The following is an 8,651-nucleotide window of genomic DNA, read 5'->3' as shown; positions in this document are numbered from 1 at the left end:
TTGATAATAAAAAAATGGATTAATATTTTAGAAAAAAAGCAAAAAAATTAAAAATTAATTGAATATCACCATGTGGGTGTCATACGGCACCATCTCACTACTTTTGTCTATCTATGCGGAGCAATTAAATTGTCCAGATAAGTCATTTCGGATTCTAGATATTCATTGTTTTAATTTATTTATTTTTTAAAAATTTAATCAACAATTTCTAAATCATGATGACCATCTTCATTTTTTCCATGATAGATTATTTTAAATCCTTCTAAATCTTTTAATTCCTCTGTACTCAATGAAACCCATTTATCAGGTAAAAATACTTTAAATTCTCGTGATGTACTAACATTGCAGTAGCTTAAATTAGCTGATATTTAATCTCTATATTTAGTTTTAACCTTTTCTAATTTCAATAATTTATGTTCAATTTCTTTTGTAACATCAACTAACTTTTTTATTTCAAATTGTTTTTTTGCCGGTTTTATTTTGTTATTTATTGTTGCTAAGAATGCTTTTCTATCCCCCATTTATAAGGAAAAAAAATTACTTGTGGTGATGAGAGGTGTCTCGACCTCTCGACCTCTGGTATGAAAACGCCATTTCCTAATTACTGAAGGGTTTTTGGCAAAGCATCAATAAGTGTAAAATGGATAAAAAATGGTTTGATTCAGTCTATTCGAATTGTTTGTTTATCTTGTTTATTTTTATTCTAGATACGAATTTCATAGAGATGTTAGTAACTCATTTGTCGCATAAACCAACAATAATCTCAACAATAAAAGTAATTGATAGCGAGGAGCCGACATTCGCATCCGTCAATAAACACAGCCGCCATGTCGACCCTACGAAACTATTCATAACCTGTTTAAACGAAGACCGTTTGGAACGTCTGATCAAAGCCGTGAGTACCAATTAAAGAGTTTATCGTACTGAATGTCATAGTTTTGCAAATTCCATGTGCGTAATCTGAGTTCTTTGCATTCTGGCAATCAAAACGCCTGGCTTAGATGATTAGAAATAATTTAATAACACATGTAGGTCTGCTGCCTAGAAACTTTCATTCGTTTGTTGACAAACGTTCATTTTTCATGAATTCATTCTTGACGCGTCTGAATTGAAGTCACAGATGATGCCCGGACGATTGAAATCAGCGAGAATGATGATTACTAATTTTGTGATTACTAAGTTTCTTTGTCGGTAATAACTGTGACTATTTTATCCAGGCTAAGCAAGCTACGTATCTTTCACATGTGCACAAATGGCTGGTTTTCGGGTTCAATGTTGATCTAGAGAGAATTTTAACTGGAAACCTAGATACTTTATCAGGGGCTAACATGGCCGTTATTGGATCACCGATGAAGATTGACGTTTGTGACAAAACTTGTCAGATTGACCGGTTTATCACATGTGTAAGTATTAATCATTCCTGAACCAATTCTACTACTGGGTGAAATCTGACATAGGTTATAGGTCGGATATTTGAATATCAGTTTTAAAGTTGTGGGTTTAATTTTAACCTGGATCCAGTTCCAGATGATGTAGTTTTTACCCTTGATCCTAATCTGCAGGTTTCGGTATATGTTGGCTATGGATCCAGTTCAATTACATTTTTACCAGTTTCACACGTGTTGGTTTATTTATATTTTGGGCTTTAATTCGGGTCTAACATAACCCTAAAGCCACTTTTTTTATTTCATTTGAACCCATCTGCAATTTGGAGTTTGGTGTTACCTGATGCCCCAGTTCCTGAGGTGGTCAAATCCGATTCTAAGCGCAGTTCTTCCAGGTGGGGGATTAATTCAACCTGGGATCCAGGGTTTAATTTTACAATGTCATGAAGATTCTCGTCGCCATTTTCTACCAATCCCGTTTCGATATTTGATTACACACTTAACCTATTGTTGGTAAACAAATTGATTTTAGAGTGAGACAAGCACAATCACAGACGTTGTATCTAGGATTATTGCAGCTTACAGTAGAAACGATAGAACGGATACAGGCCATAAAGTAGATGAAAGTTCAATGTGCTATAGGCCCAATAAGTCTGTTACTCGTCGGCGTATGATGAAAGATATTGCTAAGGTAAATAAACCTTTTTCTATATTGTTTTGCTAATTTTTTCAACCATTGATGGTTGTCTCCAACGATATGGAACAAGTTAAAAAACAACAAACCAAACAAACAGAAATACATCCAACGGTAAGTTAACGGACTTTTTACAAATCATTGCTTTTCTCCGATGTGTTGTTTCGATTTATATAGAAACAAAAAGTTTATTCGATATATTTGAACCGGGACAATCCATCCGAAGTCAATAATTTTAGAGTTAGGCCAACAGAAATCATACCTTGTTTCTCATTTTCAAAATCTCTGAAAATGACCTGGCAGGTAGGCTTTTATTTGTATTTGTTTTCTCTTAAACATGAATATTTCCCGTTGACCAGTCGGCCAGTCGTACAGTCACCCAGACATCCAGTCGACCAATCACCTGGTCGCCCAGTCATCCAGTCGGCCAATTGTAAAGTCATCCAGTCATCCGTTCACAGTCAGCCAGTTATCCAGCCAACCAGTCAACCAGTAGTTAGCTGCGTATACTGTAGGGCGGATTAATATGGATATGCGATTCGTCCTGAAACTACTTAGGTCCAATGGATACGATTAATGTACTGCTGGCTGTACAAGACAATACTTAGATATCTGATCCCTTGACCTTCATCAGTACTTTCGACTTGATTTTCATTAGATTAAAATTAAATTTTCATTAGACAACATTTTACCTTACATCGCTGAAATAGGTACTTTATCACCTGGAAACTCAGATCGTCTAGACTTAATCACATCTGAATGGGGTACAGGCAGCATATTAATACCTGCGCTTTGAGACGTAAGAAAACTTGTCATCTGCTATGCATCGTGCTTTATGTTTTTTTCTTGTTTTATAGGAAATCGGAGATGTAGACGGACGGCAGGAATTCGTTATCCATAGTATCAATACTGATAAGGATAACTCCACGTCATTATTGCTAGTTGCCAGGTGGGATTTCTTAAAACGTCTGGTGGTCGTAGAAGGCAGATTCATTTTCCCGAATGTATTCAGGCAGTTTAACAACAAGACGCTGATTATTGGCGCCAGAGAGGTACGCATCTCTTAGATTATCTTTCAGGTAGAATTGGCTCATCTTATTATATGTATTCAATCACCAAATCAAATTCTAATCGTTTCTTGGTTCATACCTGGCAAAATGTATTATATTATCCTATGTTACTTTTTGTTTTTCTTTGATCTTAAAATGTTGGACCAACAGTAACATCATATGCCCCCAATAAACAGCGGCAAGTTGAATTTACTACATTTCATTTATTTCCTTTAAATTCATCTGTCTCGTGGCCCCCCCCCCCCCCCCCTGTTTACGATACCCAGAGGCCAACCTAGAATATTAGATTATTAGTTTAGTTGCCTTTGGCACCAATTAAACACATATTTGTCATCATTTGATCTCAGGTTTGTCAACGGTCTGGCCGACCGAAAATCATTCGTATGCTTAATACACTACGCTCAAAGCTATTTTTAGCACACTCAAACGCAATTTCAGTAGCCTGTAATTTCAATGGGCGAATTGATTGAACGGATTAAGCCAAAAATATTTCGTAATTTGTTTTTCTTTATAGTGCACAAAGTTGAAAGCCGTGGGTTTAATATTTTTACCTTCATGACGTAGTCATGAAGGTTATCAGATGGTAGTGTCGAGTCGATGACGTCATTTTCGTGTCGCCACTTATAACTTGTTGGTGGGAGTTCAGAGGAAGATTTGTCAAACGAATAAATACTCTAATCTTATTAATGCAGAATGTGACATTTCTCTTTTTATAAATCTTTCAGTAAATTATTAGAAAATGCCGATAGTAAGACCGTGGGAAAGTTTTTATCGTTGAATGGGCGAATAGTTGAATCGGCAGAGTGCACCTGTGATAAGGCGGAAATAGTTCCATGTGAAGGCAAAGCTTTTAAATGATTAGACAGTCGGAGGTGGTTTATCAACTTTTTTCAACTATAGTGCTGCTATTTTCCCAATCAAATTACTAGATTTCAACACTTTTCAAGTGTGATTTTGATGTGTGTAGAGATACATCGTGACCAGCGTATTGAATGGCGGCGCCATGTTTGAGCTGCGCGTCGATCATTAAATAGTGGAATTACAGGGTAGAATTATCTTTATTTAATTCATACGAAGTCTATTAAAGGTTAGTGTCAACAAATGGTCCATTAAGTCCCTCTAATGTATGTGGAGAGACGCTCTTAACCGGCAAAACCGTGGTCTGTTTCGTGTTATCGTTGGCCTACGTGACTGACCTTGCTTGAGCATTCGCTGCCGGCGCGCCGCCTCAATGTTATGAATAAAGTATTATATAACTGATTGTTAATGACATACAACAAATAAACCTTTAAAGAAAGGTACCTAGTGTCTGACATTCTACTCAAAAATTCCGGATTGATTCACCGCATAGTTTTTTCATAGTGAGCATTTTAGTATATGATCGAATCAATTAAGATTATTGACATACGCGGGTGCGGTTGTAGCTGTTGAAGACGTAACAATAGTTTTAACCACGTGCGCGACGAAAACACATCCTCCCCGGCAGGGATTCGAACCTAATGGCATCGAGATTGCCACGGCACGAAACCTTGCCATAAATGACCGTGTGCGCAGATACATGCAGATGATGTGATTTTTAGCCAATCCGAAATCCCGTTTTATTTTAGCCCGGGTTTTCCCATTTATAGTTCTTCCTTGAAATTTGCCTCAACGATTATACAACGAGCAATCTGATTGGTGCCGCCAGTTTTCGTTCGCAAAGCTGCGCATGTACCTGCGCATGTACCTGCGCACCCGGTCTACTGATGCAGGGGTTCGTGCTGTGGCTGAGTGTAGCGATGCCATCTGGTTCGAGTCCCTGCAGAGGGAGGATGTGAAAACAGGGACATCAAACTAAGAAGCAAGCGCTGAACTTTTTAATTACACGTGATTTTAATAGGCATCTGTGCTGGTTTTTCAAAAAAGCCGAATCTTAATTGACTCCTTTCTGCATAGGTCTAAGCCAGGACCTCAGGAATTGAACTGAATTCGACACAGTAATTCGCCTGTAATTTGCAGTGAAACTTTTTGAAAATTAGCTTGAAGATTGGATTTGGCGAGATATCCACCCCTATTGTAAAAAAATGTCATTGGTGATCAAATATGGTTGCCATTGGGGTGGCCATCTTGAATTTCTTCTTTGCTGATGCAGCCCCAATTCATCTATTTCCGGGTTGTTGATAATCTCGCGAGAATGGCGCTGAATATGAACAGCGAATAAATTCAAAATATCACGGAAATACCTTGACCCAGTTCCACAGTTCTGAGTTAAGATTTAACTCAGAGTTAACTAATCGAAAATGAACTGACTGTAACTCAGAGTTAACTCTAACTCACACTGTGGAACTGGATCCTTGTGTTTATATCCGCTATAAAGTTCCGATAAATAATTGGTCGTTGAGGATCATTATCAGACGGTCGTGACGCTCTTTATAAAATCACAAGGGATGAAACACCTTCAAGTCGTGCCAGCCAGAAAGTTGGGACACTCACGTGACTTAACGTTTCTTATTTGACTGAATGCGAACCTGAAGCATCTAAGATGGAAAATATGATACGAAAAATTTTTGAGAATAACTTACATTCAAGGGGAGTTAAACAGCGAGCGCGAATAAGCAATATCGAGAACATATGTAAAAGCCTTACGCCCCAGGACCGAACTTCCCTAATCGCTCAAAGATAAAATATAATATTTTGTAGGCATCATCAGCCGCGGTAACATGACCAAAGGTACTGAAAAGCAACCCCGCAATAGTTACCCAACGGTAACCACTATCGTCGAAAATAGAATCAACACCCAGTCAAAACAGATCGTACCGTATCCTATAGGCAACTAGAAGGAGTATACTAAATCAACCCCCCAGCCAACCCGACCGAAGCAATGACAACGGACACTTATACGCCCGCGGCTAGAGAATTGATGACAGGACGCAATGAAACAACAAATTGAAACTGATCGACAATCTAACTTTATTACCAGCGTAAACAATCAACAGGTTTCAGGCCCAAATCCTTTGCAATTTTATTTTCACCTCCAAAACGATAAAAGACAAATTGATCATCTAGTAAAACCCGATGAATACAAAGGCAAACGCAACACGAAGCTGACCAGCCACGAACAAGAACAATGAATAAGATAGTAGTCAAAAAAATCAAGCGATGAGCGCGATTAAACTCTCCACGGAAACGAAAATGCGTTTAAATAAAATCACCGAAACGGATCTGAAGACAGAAATAATAGACGAACTCCCTGACCGACAAATCTCACTGGTGGGAATAACGTAGTACACACACTTAGAATATGGAGAACCAACAACCATGACCTTTCGAGTTTTCTCTGCCCTAAAATTCATTTATTCATTATTACTCTCTATTTTTAAACGTAAAGATTCTTCCATTCATTTCTCACACACAGCGGACTCTGGGGCACACAGCCCTCCACCCGCAAACAGCAGGCATCATGACACACAGTGCTGTGACGCACACAGCCTCTTGTCCACACACAGTGGCTACAGCAACTTGTTCCAAACACATGGGCTTCAAAATCCATCCAAACACATTGGATCGCTAAAATTGGGTCTAAACACATTGGACGCCCGCACACAGTGGGCTGCAAAATCTATCCAAATACATTAGACCGCTAAAAATTTGGTCCAAACAAATTGGACGCCCGCACACAGTTGGCTTCAAAATCTATCAAAACACATTGGATCGCTAAAAATTGTGGTCCATACACATAAGACGCCCCACACAGTGGGCTGCAAAAATCTATCCAAACACATTTGATCGCTAAAAATTTTGACCCAAACACAATGGATGCCCGCACACAATGGGCTTCAAAAATCTATCCAAACGCATTGGATCTGACCACACACAGTGGACTACCCCATATTCCACACACAGTGGAATATCCCGGACGACAGACTCCAAACTGCACAACGGAAGACGCACACAGTTCAACAGGCACATGGTCACAGAACAAAGCCAAGCCGTGAACCACCACAACCGCATATTAAGAACGTCCGAATGCGAGGAAAACCAAAGCCAAACTGATTTCTTCCATCTGTCCGCAGCGCCACGTAGTGAGGATAGTTATATCTGATTGTTATGTCATGACCCGCTATGTGTGTTGACCAGCTTTGAACTCCTTCATGACGTCATAGCATTCGTTGAATATGTAAATGTGGTGGATGAGCAGGTGCGCTATTTCGCTAATCAAAATGTAGGCACAATTGAAGAGGTTCATATTCATCATTTCTAGCGCGAAATCTGATACTCAAGGCATATGATATAACGATTTATTGTATGCGATGTGTTCAATGATTCATCAAGTTTTGAAATCCCGTCCATAAGGTAACGTTGCATCAAGATATCTGACGAAATTACGCTATCTAATTGCGCAAATTCATACTTCCGTGTTCTCCACACGGCTGATACACTATGATACTGATCAGCTGATAGCATCGAAATTTTAAGATGATGATGATGATGATATTTATGGTGGCTGATTCGGGCCATGAAAAAAAAAATCACAAATATTGAAAAAAAATTTTTTACAGACTCCTTAAAGTCATTTTATCGCGCAATGGCAATAAAACGAAAATTGCCACGTTAAAACGAGGAATTACATCGTTAAAACTGAAAATAAAACGAAAATTACCACACGGTAAAACGAGAAAAGTCGTTCTATCGCGCAATAAAAGGAACTAAGATAAAAACCCACTGTCTACAGATTAAAAGAAATTAAAAACAAGAATTTATTTATTCAATCTAAAATATATGAAGACACGACGTTTCGATCTTACCCTAGAGATCATCGTCAGGTGCGTCATCGTCACAACTGACGATGATCTCTAGGGTGAGGTCGAAACGTCGTGTCTTCATATATTTTCGATCTTTTAATCTGTAGATAGTGGGTTTTTAGCCAACTTGGGACTTCGGTTTATACATGTATCTACCCTAGACACATCATCAGCCCAAAAACTGGCCCTGTCAGAATCAAGATGGCCGACTGTCAGCCATTGTTGTTCGTCAAAATCGTCAAAGCACTTATTACACTTTTTGAGGGAAAGACGCTTATACCAATTACCTTGATCTTTCGGATATATTTGAACCCCCAAACGGCCCATCACCATAAGAAAAATTGGGTCAATCGGACTCAAGATGGTTGTCCTATGACCTTTTTAGTGCCCAGAAATGTAAATTTTGGCCCAAATTCTGAGTCCTGTAGCTTCCTACTGGTTTTCCATTTCTCATTGCAATTTGTGTGGGTATTCTTTGGAAATGGATGTTTTATACCTGAGCCAGGTATTTTTGATCGGCCAAATGTGGCGCAATTGGCGGCCATCTTGGTATCAATAGTATATATACTATGAATAGGTATACCTATTCATAGGTGGGAAAAAGTTGTTCCACATTATATTGATACCTAAGCATATTTTGTAACCACAATTAATTGCAAAATTGTAGCTCATGACATCGTCTATGATTGTTGTGAGTTTTAAGGACATTAGTAATTCTATA

The sequence above is a fragment of the Tubulanus polymorphus genome, chromosome 9 (genome assembly GCF_964204645.1).
Source record: "Tubulanus polymorphus chromosome 9, tnTubPoly1.2, whole genome shotgun sequence".
In the NCBI taxonomy this organism is placed as follows: Eukaryota; Metazoa; Nemertea; class Palaeonemertea; order Tubulaniformes; family Tubulanidae; genus Tubulanus; species Tubulanus polymorphus.
Note: the sequence above shows the minus strand (reverse complement) of the source record.